Below are 18,246 nucleotides of genomic sequence, written 5' to 3'. Positions count from 1 at the left end.
GAGAGGAATTGGTAGTTGAAGTTTTAGAAAAGGCCATACATAGAAGGTAGAGATTGAGTCTAGCCTTAAAGAAAGCTAGATTCTAAAAATACAGACACAAAAAAGAAGCATATTTCAGGCAGAGGGAACAGTCATGGATTCTTGTTCATGAAGAAATCCAAAAGGCCAGTTTGGCTGGACCACAGTATGCACAAAGGAAAGGAATGTGCAAGAAAGTTGAAAAGGTAGCTTAGGACCAGACTCTGAAAGACTTTAAATTCCAAACAAAGGCATTTTATTATTACTATTTTATTATATTATTATTTTGTTATTATTTATATTTTGTACTAGAACTAATAAGGAGCTACTAGAGTTTATTAGGCAGTCTAAGCATCAGGAAATATGAGAAACAGGCCTCAACTCCTTGGGCTTCATTTTGTTCCTTGGTAAATTGATGAAATTGGTCTAGATCAGGACTTTTTAACCTTTTTGCATTATGAACCCCTTTGGTAGTCTGGTGAAACCTATGGACCCCTTTTCTCAAAATAATGGTTTTCTGCCTACATTTATATTTGAGGAAAATTCTAAATTTCAGTTAGAGGCCAATGAAAATAGAGATGTCATTTTTTTCTCATCCAAATTCAGAGATTCACTAAAATATATTCATTGTCTCCTTAGGTATTTGTGGACTACAGGTTATGGACTCCATTCTAGATGATTGCTAAAATTTCTCTCAGTCTAACACTATAAATTTTCTTTGTGCATGCATCTCTCAGCCTCTGTCTAAGGAGGAGCAACTGAATAAGAACATTTGGGTCAAAGTCAAAAACCTACTATTTTGGTTACCTTTCTGAGATTTCAATAAGATTGAAATATGGGAAAGGCCAGTGTGGTCCATTTCTGACTAACCTGCCCTCTTCTCTTGAAGATTTACCTTATTTCATGATCCTAAGTAATCTGTAAGATAATTCTTCCCATACATGTTCTCTCCTCTTTAGTCATCATGTCTCCCTCTATTTCTTGATGATTTAAATTTACTTCTCAATCATTGTACATCCCAATTCTCCAATTCAATTCATTGAGTATTTATTAAGTATTTTCTATGAACATGACCTTGTACAGGGTCTGGGGATAGAAAGACAATATAAAAAAAACTGTCCCTGCCCTCGAGGAGCTTATCTTCTATTGGAGAGAAACAGCATTTATTTATCCACGTAAACAAACACTGCACACCTTCAGCAGACTTTTAGGCTATTTGTATCTCTGCCAGAGGAGAGAGAAGCAACTTGCCATTGGAAGACCAATTTGAACCAGAACATTTGGGGGCTTTAAGCACTGATTGCCTGTGACACAGAGATGTATTAGGCTGTGACTCTGTAATTGGCAAGAATGGGTTTTGGAACAAAGAGAAGATTAAATGTAGGCACTAGGGGAAAGAGCCACTTTGAACTAATGCACAGTCAATCACAGCTAGGAGAACTTACTAATTGAGGCCCCCTGGTTATCTTTCTTTGCCTAGACTCGTTTTCTCTTACTATTAGGAAGAAGGCTATTCCTGTCTGAACTTTTATTGCTCTGTCTGCACTTCACATGAGGTCATCAGCTTGAGCTGAGCTCAGCTGTCACAGCCTGAGTGGCTTCACCCACGAGCACAGGTGAGGCCTAATTTCAAAGCCCGAGAAACTCAAGATCCTGACAACGATCTTGTCACAAACTTGGCCTAGGGTCACTGGTTCCCAATTTTCTCTCTGCTTCCAGTTTTACAAAGGGCTTCTCCCTCCCACCTCGGGGGAAAAAAATGCTTTCTAAATATCCCTGTTACATTAAACTAGTTTTTGAGTTCCAGAACAAAACTAGAGCTCAAATTCCCGGGCCTGGTGGAGGATTTATCAATTAGCAAACATTGTGTTTCTTTTAGGGTGGGACCCTCTACCTCTGATTCCTTCTTGTCACTACTGATTCTCAGAGAAATCACAGGATTCATCAGATTACAAGCTTAGAGGGAGAAGAGCCTTAGGAATTATCCAGTCCAACTCTCCCTCCCCATTTAAGAGATGGGAAACTGAGGCCCAGAGAACTAAAATGATTTTCCAAGGGTTCCACAGAGGACAGAGCCGAGATTTGAACCTAGGCCCACTAATTCCTAAATCCAGCACACCACAAATTTTCATGATGCTTCCTAAATGATTCACAATAAGAAGAAAATGTCCTCCTCTCCTAAAACTTCCATAGAGACAAGTATAGGGCAGAATGCCACATTCTAATCAGTAATCATTGCCAACCTGATTTTTCAGCCTTTTAGGCTGCCACAGTTATTGGGAGTGGGGGGACAAGGAGGTAGGACCTGACTATCCTCTTTGTTTCAGTCAGTCTGGCTTTCTTGTACTACTATAGTAATGGCACAAATGCATTCATAGGATCATAGATTTAGAGCTAGGAAGAAACTCAGAAGAAGTTTATTCTAATGCTCTCATTATAGAGATGAGGAAACTGAGTCTTGGAAAGTAAAATAATTTGTTAAAGAACACAAATATTTCATTTCTCTACCTATTTATTATTGATAGCTGACATTTATATAGTACTTCAAGGTTTATGAAGCACCTTGTAGACGGTCTCTCATTTGGTCTTCATAACTATCTTGTGAGGCAGCAGTTTTTGTTATCCCATTTTTACAGATGAGGAAAGTGAAGTCTGGAGAGGTTATGTGGTCTTGCCTGAGGTCAGCCAGGTCAAAACTGGCAGAGCTAGGCTTTGAACTCAGATGCTTGTGACTCCAGGTCCAGTGGCTGATCCTAGTTAGTCAATGTCCAAAGTAGAGCACATTATCTACTGTGCCATGCATTGGCATTGGCATTCAAACACAAGACTTCAGATTAAGAATACAGGATTCTTTCTGCTAAATGGGGCTTTCTCTCATTCCAGGTCTTAAGAGCTCCCAGTTAGGAAGGCTTCCTGCCCAAAATCCCAGCATCATATGGCAGTATTTACAGCTTGGGCGATCAGTTACTACACATTACCTGCTCATAATTTTCCTTTCCACTCATCATGTTCTTATGCATGTTTTAGTTCTCTCTCTAGGGGTCTCAGTGCATTTAAAGGCTAATTATATAGTTAAAGTTAATTATTCATTCATTAACATTCAAGGAGCCTTCAACAAGGAACCTTCCTTTATACTGACTTGTTCTGATGAGTTAATAAAATCAGAGCCCTGCGTGCGTGTGTGTGTGTGTACGACTCTATTTAAACCATTTTGGAAAAATGAACAAAACAACTCTTTTATAATTACTGAATGCATTTTTTAGCCTATCAAAACTACCTTAGGAAACGGGGCCCATAAATGTCAGGAATATAGCCATCATGATGCAGGTGACCCTATCAAGCTTTCACCCTCAGGATATAGAACAAATGATACTAATGTAAATCTATGTGAAGGATGAGTCTGGGGACTTCATTACTTGAAATGTGTATTATAAGCCCCCCCAAAGGATGAAAATACTTGAACAGCCTTTGCTGTTGGAGAAGGCCATGATAAAGTTATTAAGGCAGAGTGGGCTGAGCATTGACTCTGGAGCTAAAGGACCTGGGTTTAAATTTTGCTTTCGCCTGTCACTACCTGTGTGACATGTCACTTAAGCATGTCACTTAAGGAAGACGGAGGGAGGGAACAATCACTAATTAAATGCCTCTATGTGCTGGGCATTATGCTGAGAGCTTTACAAAGCTCCTTGGCCCTTCAATTTCTCATTTGTAAAATGAAGGGTTTGGACCACATGGCCTCTGGAGTATCTTCCAGCTAGCTCCACATTGGTACTCCTGTGTTTCTTTTATGGGGAAACATTTAGATCAGATTCAAGTGGTCTGAAAGGGAGAAATTCAGGGCCCACTGGTTTGAAACATATAACTAGGAAAAATTTATTCAAAGAGAGATTTTAACTCAATACATCAATAAGGAAAATGATATAGGTAAATGTAATGATGGATAGAGTACCAGACTAGGATTAAGAAAAACCCGGGTTCAAATCTAGTCTCTGATACATATAAGCTCTGTGACAGATAAATAACCTAAACTTCTGGTGTTCTCAGGCAATTCTCTACTAGGAGTAAAGGCTACAGGAAAAAAATGTTGACGTGCATTTATAGAGGAAATTTCTATATCAGTACAATCACATGTCTGGTATTTCAAGAAAAAAACTGCAACCAAGGGGAATTATAGAATTTTAAAGCTTGAAGGGATATTAGAGATCACCTAGTCTAGCTTTCCCATCTTATAGATGGAAAAAAATAACTGAGACTAACAATGTATAGCAGCTTGGCCAAGGTCTCAAAGCTAGTCAGTGGTATAGCTGGGTCTGGATCTGATGACCCTCAAGACAATGTCCAATGTTCTTTCTCCTGCACTACTAATGATATGGGGAAATACTGAATATCTACTGTACAAACTCATCTCTGGGTCTATATAGACCACACATACCTTGAGTGTAAAAATCACATCTTACTTCTGCTTGAGATCAGTAAAGATGATCATGATAATAATAATGCTTATAAAATGCTTTAGAGTTTTTAAAGGCCTTTACATGCATTGTCTCATTTGATCCTCCTAGAACCCTGTAATGTAAATGTTATTAGTACCTTCATTTTACAGATAAGAAAACTGAGGTTGAAATAGGTTAAGTGACTTGCTCAAGGTCATACAACTAATAACCGTCTGAGGCAGGATTTGAATTCAGGCCTTCCTAACTCCAAGGCTAGCAATCATATCCACTATGCCATATAGTCACATCTAAAAGCTGATGACAATGAATATAATTCAGTGCTCTGTCTATTGCACAACCAAGTTGCCTCTATCAATTGATCACTCAATCAACAAATATTATCAGACACTTGCGTGCCAGACATTTTGCTTGGCAGTGAAGCTTAGGGAGGTCCTGTAGTATACAGTACATGACATATGGATATTCTCATAATATAAGTAAATGAAAACAGATGATGATGATGATACTGACATGACTGGTCCCACAACAAGTCTGAATGAATAAATGGAAAGCAAAGAGATGAAACAATCCATGCTCACAAGGAACTTGCATTCTAGTGAGGAAGACAAGCTAGAGAGCAATAGGTATATATGGGATAAATATAAAAAGAAGGAATATGAAATAGTTAAATACAAAAAGTTTGGGAGGGAAGTAACTAAAAGTTGAAGGAATCAGAAAAGGCTTCAAGTAGCCAGTGGTTTTTGAAGTGTATTTTGAGAGAAGAGAAGGATGCTAGGAGGTAAGGGTGAGGAGGAAGTGCATTAGTTTGTGGCTGTGTTGTTGGGGATAAGAGATAAGATGCCTAAGATGTGATGAACATACAAATATCAAAATTTGACAACTAATTAGATATGTAAGGTGAGGAAGAATGAGGAGTTCAGAATAATGCCATGGTTAAAAACCTGAGAGACTATAATAATGGTGGTGCCTTTCATAGAAATAGAGAGATTTGTAAGAAGGATAGGTTTGTGGAGAAAGGTAACATATTCTTGTTTGGGACATGTTGAGTTTGCAGTGTATAAGGGACATTGCTTATTGTCTAACAGGCAATTGGTTATGTGGGACTGAAGCCTAGGGAGGTCCTGTAGTATATAGTACATGAGATATGGATATTCTCATAATATAAGTAAATAACAGGTGATGATGATGACGATGATGATACTGACATGACTCATCCCATAACAAATCTGAATAGATAAATAGAAATCAAAAGAAATGTGCTATATCTGAGGGTGAACTAGAGATACTTCAAATCAAAATGAAAAATCTGAATCAAGATGGTTAGCAAATAGGAAGAAAAAAATCAGAACCAATAACGGCACTGTAGTTCTACTGAAAGTTTGTTATTGTTAGTGTTATGGAAGATGAGGGGGTGGATCAAAGATGGAATAGAATTGTGCTCATGGTGAGTAGAATGAAGATAACAGATAATGGATAGAATTTGGATGGCTTAAAACTTGTTTAGCTTTTTGCTTCTCTGCCAAAGATTAGAAATGTCAGAATGAGAAAGTCTACTAGGAAGATGAAGCACAAGATAAGTAGGGAAATATAAAGAAAGCCCTTAAATACTTGATGGATTCAAGTCATCAAGAACAAAGTACACATTGCAATACTGAAAAAAAAACCTAGTAGGTATCATTGCTGAGCTACTATCAGTGTTTTCTGAAGGATTGTGGTGAATTTCAGAGGAATCATAGAAGTGAAGAAAGGTAAACATTATCCTAATTTTGAAACAGGAAGAAAGTAGAATATACCAAACTTATGGCATGAGCTTGACTTTTTTTCTGGCAAAAATTGTAGAATCTATTATTGAAAGGCTAATCAGTAGTCATTTAGAACACAGGTCAGCAAACTACATAGTAGTACAATAGATTTTGGTCTGTGACCTGTTTTTGTATAGACCTAAGAACGTTTTCTTGGCATCAAAATGATAAAAAAAAAATTGCTTACAAAATGTAAAAAACAGTTCTTATCTCAGACACAAAATAAGCAGTGGGCTGGATTTGGCCCATAGGTCATAGTTTGTTGACCCCGATGTAGAAAATGAAATTGAGATCCCAGAAAGCCAACGTGGCTTCATCAATAGCCATGCCAAACTAATCTATTTTATGGTATTAGAAGGGAACCAGGAAAGTCTATAGTTACACTTTGCCTAAAGTTCAATAAACCAGTTTTTAAAGTTTCATGATATCTTTACTGACAGGATGGAGAGCTATGGTTTACATAATAGTACAGTTTGGAAGATTTATAAAAGGTTTAGTAGCAAGACTCAAATAATAGTCATTAAAAGTTTGCCATTAACATGGAATAAATCTACAAGCAGTACAGTGCTAAATGCTGGGGGTACAAAGAAAATCCAAAAAAGTCTCTGCCCTCAGAGGGCTTACATTCAAATGGGGGAGAGAAATGTGCATGTATAAGTATGTACAAGGTACCTGTATATAAGGTACCTGCCGAATAGATGGCTGACATGGAAGAAGAATCCTGATGGTCTCCAGGTTCTTTTATTGACCTTGTTCTGTTCAACATTTTAAAGTCATTTTTTACCAATAACTTAAAGGCATAGATGGCATGTTTTATCAAATTTTTAGAAGACCCCAGTTGGGAGGAATAGTTAATACGTTGGATAATAGAGTCAAGTTCTTTAAAAAATTTTGTCAGGCTAGACCATTGAGCTAAGTTTAGTAAGATGAAATTTTATGAGGATAACTAACAAGTCTTACAAATGAGTTCAAATGATCAATTTTGAAAGAACAAGTTGGAAGCACCATTTCCATAGTGTGTATCACAAAAGATCTCGGGGAATTTAGTAGACTATAAACTCAATGAGTCAACAGCGTGACAACTCCTCCCCCAGTCCCCTACAAAAACCTAATGTGTTCTTTGGCCACATTAAGAGAGGCTACTGTCCATCGGTAGGTAGGAAGTTGTATTCTTCCCAAATCCTGCCCTATTTGGAAACAAACAAATGAATAGGAGAGCATCTATAGGAAGAGAACCAGGATGGAGAAGGGCCTTGGTAATATGCTAAATATTTGTTGAAGGAACTGGGAATGTTTAGCCTGGTGAAGACATGATAACTATCTTCAAATATCTGAAAGGCTGATGTATGAAATAGAGATCATAATCCACTTATCTTAGAGTGAAGATCTAGAAGCAAGAGGTAGAAGTTTCAGAGAGACCAATTTCAGTTCTTTTATTTGATTTTTGTTTTCATCTGGACCTGTGATTTTATAAATATATAGAGAACTTTCTTTTGGTACCTTGATAAAGTCTGTGCTTTAAAGTTAGGAAGAACTTGGTTCAAGTCCAGCTTCTGATACATGGTAGCTATAAGACCACAGGCAAGTCATTTAACCTCTCAGGGGTTCAGGCAACTCTCTAAATCTGTAAATTACAGATGTGTTACCTGTCTGGACTGGTAGAGAATTAGGTTAAAATTAAGAAAAAAATCCTCACCATGATATGCAAAAGTAGAATGGATATCCTCAGAAAGTAGTGGGTTTCTTCTTGTTAGAGATCTTCAAATACAGTATGTAAGTAAGCTCTGTGAGGGCAAGGACTGTTCATTTTGAACATAGTATGTACCCACTTCATGCTTGTTGAAATGGATTGACTTAAAAGTCAGGATGGCCATTTTCAGGCACGTTTTAGAGAAGATTCTCGGTCATGCATGTATGGTTTGGAATAGATGGACTCTGAGATCACTTCCTACTCTGAGGATTCCCGATCCTTTGGGACAATTGAAAGCCTGTCAGTATTTCATTAATGATAATATGGAAGATAAGTGTATCTTTCATTTATATAGCTTTTTCCCCAAAAATGTGTTTTGTATCTACTATCTCATTTGTTCCACTCAGCAATGGTATGCAAGAGATTATTGCCCCTTTACTATAGAGAGAGAAACTAAAACTCAGAGCAGTAGAGTCTATAATGAAGATTGGAAGTCAGGTCTTCTCACTACAATTTTGGTATTCTTTCTACATATCAAACTGTCTCTTCTGAACAAACCCTAAGATTGAAGAGCATAGTTACAACACAGTTGATGGATGCCTTGAGTCTTTTTGTGGGGAATAATGGAATATGGTGAATCATTTTATCAAACATGGAAAGACTAACCCATCCATTTATCTACTCCTCTATTCCTTCCCAAGTACTCATAAAAATGGCTTCCTGTTAACCCTGACAACCAGAGAGCTGAGGAGGAAACAATATGGATAAATAACAAAATATGCACAGACAAGTGAGTAATTTCTACAATGACCAGAATAAAGGAAAATAACACTAAAAGACTTTGGAACTCTGATCAGTGTAGTAACCAATCATGACTTCAAAGATCTGATTCTGAAGGAGGTAGACTAGGGGTGTGTAGTGGGATATATTTTTTCAGGCATAGACTATGTGATGATTTGTTTTGCTTGGAAGTATTTACAATATTTGTAAAAAAATAAAGATTCAGGAGGGGTTAGTATGAAGAAAAGTGATATATATGCATATATGTATGTTTATACACATATATACATGCATGTGTGTATGCATATGTATATGTACATATATACATATATATCCATTTTAAAGAGCATCAATAACACATTCTAAAAATAGTAGCTAAGGTCAAAAAATAAAAAGTCTTAAGATAAGAAACGAAGTTACCCTGGCACCTCTCAGTCTATATTTTCATAGGTGAGGGAAAATGACAAATTTTAAGTGAGGGAAGAAAAGTCTGTTTGAAACCCAGGTTGACATTCATCCTCACATGTAAGTAAAGCTGCGCACACCAATTCAGTTGAGTCCCTTGATGATCTATCACAGCAAAGATTCAGGGCAAAGAGTTCTTTCTTCTCAGACATTAAGAGAATTGCCTACTACCAATTAGGCAAGAAATTGACAAGAGAAACCTTTGAACCTAGACATTCAATATCATGAAAAATTCAGCACCTGGATCAATGGAAATTCACTTATAACTTTTGTATGATAAAGAACAATTCTTAGGTGAGCTTTTTCAAAGCTGAGCTATAGGCTGTAAAGAAGAGCTTTTTCAACTGGACCTCCACTAAGAGAATCAGCCAGAATGTGCTGTCCCTGCTTTTCTTTATCAGGATAAGTAGACACATAAGCACCCTAAGGGCTCCTGTTCCCTTACCGATTTCCCCTAATATGAACTCTTTTCAGTGCATTGTGGCCTGGATCCCAATATCAGGAAAACATGTTTTTCTACAGGTTTGATTTTTTTAACATCTCATTAGAGGAGGGATTCTTAATCTGGGGTCTATGAACTTAAAATTTTTTTTGATAGTTTTATTTCAATATAATTGGTTTTCTTTATAGTCTTATACAGTTGGGTTTATTCATTGAAAACCTTATCCTAAGAAGAGGTCCATAGTCTTCACCAGATTGTCAAAAGGGCCAGTGATATAAATGGTGAAGAATCCCTTCACTAAAATGACAAATATTGAAATTTTGTAATCTTATGGTCTTGAAAAAATCTAACTTTTTGTTTAAATCAAGTATAAAACATCTTTATATTTCTCTGAATCTTTACTGGGGAAGGAACAAGACCTCTTTTTTGAAGTTGGAGTGATTTTTATTCAATTTGATTTGCACTACATAGATACCTTTCAACAACCGGGCAATTTTTTTTTCCTAGTGGTTTCCCCTGGAAATGGTATTATCTCATTTAGAACACTATGGTCACCCTGTCATCTAGCCCTGCTGACAACCTTGGCAGCTGAAGATGAACTGTTTTAGATCTGATAATTGGTGATTAGTAAATTAAACCCATACTTCAGATACCCCTTCAAGGATCCTGGACTGTAAGCTGCAAAGCTTCAGAAAGAGACTGGATATTTCTTGGTCCACTTCCACCTTGTTTCCTCACACAGACTAAAATCACAGTGACCTTCACTTAAGGAAGGTGATGAGGATGCTGAGGGAATAGAACATTTTACTGAGGATCATATTTCTAAACCTGGAAGAGACCTTAGATGTCATCTAAACCAATCTCTTCATTTTTTTAGATGAGGTAGTCAAGGCCCAGAAAAGTCAAATGACTTGTCCAGGGTCACTCGGGCAACATGAGCAAAATCAAGATTCAAACTCATGTCCTTTGACTCTGAATTCAGTTATATCCTATGCAATACTAAAATTCTGGAGATAGAAGACATATTGGGGTATCAATTTTAACATTCTTCGTGTCAGAGATCCCTCTGGAACTTTAATGAAATCCAGAGATTCCTTCTCAAAATATTTTTAAATATATAAAATATATACAGTATTACAAAGAAAACCAAAACATGTTATCAAAATCGATATTTTTTTAAAAAAAATTCTTTGAGCCTGGCTTAAAAACTTCTGATTTTATAGACTTGAGCTTATAGAATAAAAGCCAAAAGGGACCTTAGAGGTCATCATGCCGAACTCTATTTTTTTTTCTAAATTAAGACATTTAGACCAGATAGGATAACGTACTTAGCCCAGGTCATTCAGGCAGCAAGTGGAAGAAAGCTGGGTTTCAAACCTAGGTCTTCTGACTTTAGCACTCTCTCTACTGGAGATTATCTAGTACAACATTGCATTTTACAAAGAAGTGATAAGATCTGTCCAAGGTCACACTGATAGTAGTAGTAGAGCCAAGACTAGAAGTCAAATCTTCAGACTCTCTATCTAGGGTTCATATTGTCATAGTCCTTCCTTTCTGTTTCCCTGAGAGCATATAATCCCTCCTGATGAATTCCAGACATCCAAGATGAGGAGCTTATGGTAAAAGAACAATATTTATCTCTGTCTCAAGAAGCTCTCACACCAATTTCACCTCTTACACAGGAATAAAGTATTATTTCATCATTCTCTCCCAATCTGGATGTCACATACATATACATATAACTATCCATCCATCCATCCACCAATCTATCTCTCTATCTATCCATCCATCCATCCACCTATCTATCATCTATCTATCTATCTATCCATCCATCCACCAATCTATCTATCTATCCATCCATCCACCCATCTATCATCTATCTATCCATCCATCCACCAATCTATCTATCTATCCATCCACCCATCTATCATCTATCTATCTATCTATTTATCTATCTATCTGTCTATTATCTATCTTGCAGTGGGTAGAACTGAATCTGAAATCGGAAGACTTGAGTTCAAATCAACCCTCAGACATTTACTAACTGTGTAATCCCTGAAAAAGTCACAATCTCTTGTCTGCCTCAGTTTCCTCATCTATACAATGGGGATAATGATAGCAGCTACTTCCCAGGATTGTTGTGAGGATAAAGTTAGGTATTGTTTCTAAAGCACTTTGCAAATCTTAAAGCTATCTAACTGTAGAATAGAATTAACATAAATAGGAAATATTATGACATATCTTTAAAAATGTTGGAATACCTAAACTCCTTGAATTTGAGTATATGGGTCAGGCACAAATGTTGGGTTTACAGCTCAACCTATCTGCAAAACAGATACTTGGAGGGCACTATTTCCCGTGCGTTGGCAGTGGTGAATCTTAAATCCATTTCTACCTATTTTATTTTCAGTTTTGTCATCTGGAGCTTGGAGTCAGTTGCCAATATTTATTCATGTATGCCTCACTTTAAGCAATAAACTCATTCTTGAAAACTTATCTGTGAATTGATTTTGGAAAATTAAGCCTTATTTTCACATTAATTTATGTTATAATTTAGGAAAGGCTTTATTTTTATTTCATATTGATTTTCAATTGACATTTGAATCCCTTCCAATGTCAATTTCAAACCTCTGCATCTAGGCACTTACATAAGTCATTGCAAATCCATAACAAGTACTAGGTGTCAATAAACAATCACTGAGGTGTCCCCCAAGAAAGGCTAGTCTTGCTTAAAAACTGGCTCACACTTAGTAGATGCTTAATAAATATTCACTAGTTGACAGATAGTTCCTTTCCCTATATTTTTTTTTATAAAATGAAGACACTGGATGACAGAATCAAGATTCAAAAGCAGCTTGACCGGTGAGAAAACTGGAACAAATCTAACTTAACATCGATAAAAGTAGTCTTATTTCTAATTTTTAAAAATAAATAAAATATAGGGTAGAGAAAGGCACGTGTGGCTAAAGAGTAGTTCATCTGAAAGAGACCTGGCATTTTTAGTCAAGGGAGAGCTCAAGATGAATCCACTGTGATATTACAGATAAGGAAGCCAATGATATGTTAGGCTACATTCAAAGGAACCCAATGGACACTAGGAATACAGCAATGAAAGTTCTGTCATACCACTCTTTTGTCAAACTCCATCTGAAACATGCATTATGTTCACTCCTGGGTGCCATATTTTAGGAAGGATATAGCCCTCGATTCCATTCCATCTCATCTTGCCTGGGAGTTTTCTTCTTCGATCATCTTCTATCTCTTTCTAATCTTCAAAATCTTTTTCTACTTTCTCCTTCCCTGCTTCCCACAAACACATCCAGATATCTTCCACTATAAATAAAAGCTTCTATCCTAACCCCCTTAAGTTATTATGACCACCAAACTAGAAAAAAATGTTATTTGTATTCATTGCCTCCACTTCCTCACATCCCACTCCTTAATCCATTTGCAATCTGACTTCCAACACCATCACTTAACTAATACTGCTCTCTCCAAGGCTGTAATCATTCACTTAACATTTAAGTTCAGTATTCACCCTTCTTGAGCTTTCTGCTGCATTTGACGCTATTAGCCACTGTCATCTTCTAGATCCTCTCTCCTCCCTGATTATTCCTGGCATCCTCTCTTCAGGTTCTTCTCTTCCACATCTGATTTCCCACCCCATCCCCTTCTCAGGCTTTTTTTTTCTGGATCATCGTCTATCTCCTGCCTCTTATAACATGGACTATAACCCAGGCCTTTTTCTCTTCTCTTTACCCTAGTGGTTCTTGTTCACACAGCATTATTTTGCCATAAAGAATCATAATGCACAAAATGTTTTAAATTGGCAACCCTACAAGAAAGTTGGGAGACTCACATATATGCATGTAATTTCAAGTGTAAATTTTTATACAATTTACAGAACACTTAGATAATCATAGTCCTTGATTGTACTGGGACACTTTACTTTCTGTTTCTCTCTCTCTCTCTCTCTCTCTCTCTCTCTCTCTCTCTCTCTCTCTCTCTGTGTCCCTCTTTCTCTGCCTATCTCTTAGTCTTTGTGTCTGTCTGTCTGTCTGTCTCTGTCTGTTTCACTATCTCTATCTCTATGTGTGTCTTTCTCTGTGTCTCTGTCTCTGTCTATCTCTCACTAAATATTTGCTAGCACATCCCTGCTTCCAGATGACTAAAATAAAAACAAAAAGGAAGAAGGCATAAAAAGGAAAGTTTAGATTAGATTTAAAGGGAAAAAATCCTAAAAATAAGGCCTACCCAAAAGCTGATGATGATGATGATGATAATGATGATGACGATGATGATGATGATGATGATGATGATGATGATGATGATGATGATGATGATGTAGTGGTACTGGTGGTGGTGGTGGTGATAGTGGTTCTGTCTCCTTCAGAAGTTACAGATTGCCCTTTGTTGGAGTTCTTCAAGCAAAGCCATATGTTGGATATATTGTAGAACAAATTCTAGTTCAGTTATAAATGGGACCTCTTGAGAGCTGAGACTATCTTTTGTCTTTCTTTGTATCTCCAGAATTTAGCACAATGCCTGACATCATACAAATTTAATAAATATTTATTAACACATTCCAGAGATCTCTTCAAACTCAGATTCCATGACATTCTTTGTAATGTGAATAATCCTTACTGTCACTCCTATTCCTCTATTTATAATTTGGCATATTTGTATTTTAATAGACAGAGGATAGAAATAATGCATGGTTACAAAGTTTAAAAAAATCAAGATTTCACTGTTTGGGTGACCCTGGTTTGTTAATCTAACCAGCAGATGGCTCTGGAGATATGGCCATTCTTTCTGTGAACATGGGGATTGTGGGTGGAGAAGGGGGGTGAATTGCTTGAGTCTCCCCACTCTAAAAGTATTTTAAATCAATGCCTGCTGAGTTTGAGTGGATAATGATTAGGAAATCTGAAGTGTGACACTTCAGAAACAGATGGTGGATGTCCTCCATCTTACTCCCCCAACTTCCTAAAAAGCCTTTGGACCAATCATGTGGTATGTTACAGCCATCTGGAAACACTGCCCATTGTGATTAATACATACCCTGTTCCTGAGAAGTGTCTGGTGAAAAACAAACAAACAACACTGAAGATATTTCTGAGTGCTCAATTGGAAATAACACATAGAGATTAAGTAGGAAAAGACCAGAAGTTTAGAAGAAGGCCTTTAGGGGTATGGGATGGATAAACAGACCCATCAACAACATAAATTGTACTACATTATGAGAATTAGTCGATCAACTTCTGGCTTCCTTCAAAATGCAGCTCAAATACTACCTCTTGCAGGAAGCCTTTCCATACCCCACCAGCTGGTAGGATCTTCTCCTCTAAGGTTATCTCCTGTCTATTCTATATGAATCTCTTACTCACTTATTTATTTACATGCTCTCACCCTATTAGTAAGCACCTTGAGGGCAAATGCTTTGGGCTTTCTTTATATCTCCAGTGCTTATGAGAGTTACAGACATGACCACTATCACCACCACTACCGTATCACCATCGTCATCATCATCTATATTATCATTACCAGTATTTATATAGCATTTTGAGGATGGCAAAGCACTATAAATGTTGTCTCATTTGATTTTTCACAATAACTCTATAGTATAGCTGCTGTTATTATCCTCATTTTGTAAATGAGGAAACTGAGGCTGAGAAAGGTTAAGTGACTTGCCCTGAGTATATATGTCAGGATTTGAACTCAAGTTGTCCTGATTTCAAATCCAGAATTCTGTCCACTTATGCCACTTGGCTGTCTCACTCAGAGCAAATGTTAAATGAATACTTATTGCCTGATCGATCTTCTCACAATTATTCTTTAATTCTTGAGGGGCAATTGGATGTTTTTTTTCTTTTTTTTCCTTCAGATCCGAAGTGAGTTTTTATCATTCTTTTTTTTTACAGTTTTAGTTTTCACAGAAAAATTCTGTGCTCCTGAAGCTTGAATGTTTGGACTTACAGAAGCAAGATACCATTCAAAATGTTTGGAGGATAAGTAAATATATCATCCTCCAAGGCTGGCAAAAAATGGATGCTGTCATTCTATGTTAGGGCAGCTAGGCGGCACAGTGGATGGAGTCCGGGGTTCAAATCTGACCTCATACATTTAACTAGCTGTGTGACCCTGGGAAAGTCACTCACTTAACCTTGTTTGCTTCAGTTTCCTCATCTGTAAAATGAGCTAGAGAAGGAAGGAAATTGGAGAGAAGGAAATGGCAAACCACTCTAGTATCTTTGCCAAGAAAACCTCAAATGGGGTCATGAAGAGTTGGACACAACTGAAAAATGACTCCACAACAACAATCTATGTCGTTTCCACAAAACTATTCGTACTCTTTATTGCTAGAGATGGGTGCCAATACTCTATCCTTCTTATTTTGCTCTGTTATGAAGAGGCTTTAAATAAAGCCATGCAGAGAGGTGTTTGAGGTCCCCAACACAACAGACAGACTGCACAGGAAGAAGGCTTTAGGTCTTTGGGGTTTCTTGTTCTTGGTTTTTTTGTTTTTGTTTTTTGTTTGTGAGGGTTTTGTTTGTTCTTTTTTTGTGGGGGGGGGAGTTTACACTGGCAAGCTTAACAATGACAGAGCCACATTTTCACCCAGTCCTAAACTTATGTTCTGCCCAAAGTGCTGAACTTCAGTCACTGATCAAGTGGCAACATTAAATAGAATCACAGCCAGGGCAAGTCCAGAGAGTCATTAAAAGAGGAAGTAGATGGATGAATGTAAGATGAAAAAGAGGCCTCCCGTGCTAACCTGATGCCTTGACCCTGGCCAGTACTGACTTAGCAAAGACAATCCTGAAAGAGGAAATGAAATGACAAAATCATTGAAAAAGAAGCCCTGGAGAAAGGATTCAGAGAGCTGGGCATGTTAACATAGGAGCAGATCTCAAACTAATAATATGACAGGCATGTTTATTAAAAAGAAGCGATTATACCCCTGTATCTAGCACTGTCAGGGAATAGAAGTGATCTTTTCTGGGTAATGAAAATGCACCCTTTGAAAAAAAAATAGCCATTTTGATGGAGTCTTTCCTTAACATCTAATTATATGTCAAGTACTATGGACTACACCTCAACTCACTTATATCTGTCCAATTTTTTCCACTTCTTTCCTCTTCCCAAGTTCAGGTTTTCATAGTCTCCTTACTGTTCTTCTGCCTCCCTACAGTCCTTGTTCCAATCCTTTTTTCATGAGACTACCAAAGATATCTTCCTAGCATACAGGCCTGCTCCCATTGTGCCAAAGGGACAAGTTTCAGGGGCTATCGATTACTTAACAAATAATGTACAAACTTCCTAACAGAGCAGTCAAGGCCTTCCACAATCTCCATCCAATTTGCTATTTCAGTCTTAGTTCATTTTTTAATTATTCCCCCTTTTAAAAAATTCACCCCAATGATTAGCACAACAGTCTTCAAGAAACAAAAACAAAGCAATATTTAAAGAATAAAAAAGGTATTACATGTGAAACCATTAATTTCTGTTATATGCGGGTTTTTAAAACAATATGTATTAAGTTAAATAAGGTGGTAAAAAATTGCCGTTTGTGTCTTCTTCTAAATTTCTTTTTTGTTTTCTGTTTTCCAATCTTATTTTATGCTGCTTCCTTTCACTCCTCTTCATTCTGGTCAAAAATACATTTTATATAGTTCTTCAATCTCATTCTGCCTTTTTTCCCTCTATTTGAAAATATTCTCATCATGGTTCAGTGAAAGGGTACTAGACTTGGAGTCAGAAAGATCTGGCTTCAAATCCCACCATAGGTACTTATTAGCTTTGTGATTCTGAGTTATTTCACTTAATTTCTTTGTGCCTCAGTTTCCTCAAGTGTAAAATATGAACTCTATGATTCTTTTTAGCTCTGAATCCATGATCCGATAATCCATTTGGAGCATGAAGTCTTCCCATATCTATATCCCTCTTTCTTAAACTTCAGACTCAGTTGCTACACCCTTCACGAATCATCATCTGATAACTCCAGTGATAAGGCATACCTCCCATCCTTGGCCGTCTCAATCCACTGCCTATAACCTTTACCATGCCCTTAACTACATTCTAACTAAAATTATAATTATTTCCATATATGACTCATATATATGCTACCACAATGTAAATTATTTGAGAGCACAGAGCTTCCTTTTTTCACCCATGTATCCCTAACACCCAGACCAGTGCTTTGCTCAGAGCATCAATAAGATAAGGAATACCCAGAGAAGGATGACCAAAATGGTGAAGACATTCAAATTTATACCACATGACAATCAGGTGAAACAGGTTTTTTTGAGGTTCATTTCCATAACTCTTGCAAGAGAGTTATCTTGATCCTCCCGAATGCTACTCCCCCTCCCCACCTGCCATCCATTTTTATGGGATATATACCAAGTATTCACTCTTCTCAGTACTGGAATAGAATGTAAACTTCTTGAGGGCAGGTATTTTGTCATTTTTTTTGTTTCTCTATGCCCACCAACTATCACAGTGCCTGACACATAGTAGGTGCTTAATAAAGACTTAGCAACAATTAATAATAATAAGTTAACATTTATTTTAGAACTTTAACATTTGCAAAGT

At 37.1% G+C, this 18,246-nt stretch overlaps 1 protein-coding gene across 1 annotated transcript in view; it reads right to left on the bottom strand.

Annotated features, from left to right (window-relative positions):
• GRIN2A (glutamate ionotropic receptor NMDA type subunit 2A) overlaps window positions 1-18,246 on the bottom strand; it is a 165,735-nt gene that overhangs the window by 49,763 nt on the left and 97,726 nt on the right. The window lies entirely within an intron of this gene.

The sequence above is a fragment of the Trichosurus vulpecula genome, chromosome 9 (genome assembly GCF_011100635.1).
Source record: "Trichosurus vulpecula isolate mTriVul1 chromosome 9, mTriVul1.pri, whole genome shotgun sequence".
Lineage (NCBI taxonomy): Eukaryota > Metazoa > Chordata > Mammalia > Diprotodontia > Phalangeridae > Trichosurus > Trichosurus vulpecula.
Note: the sequence above shows the minus strand (reverse complement) of the source record. Positions and strands in the feature narration are given on the sequence as shown.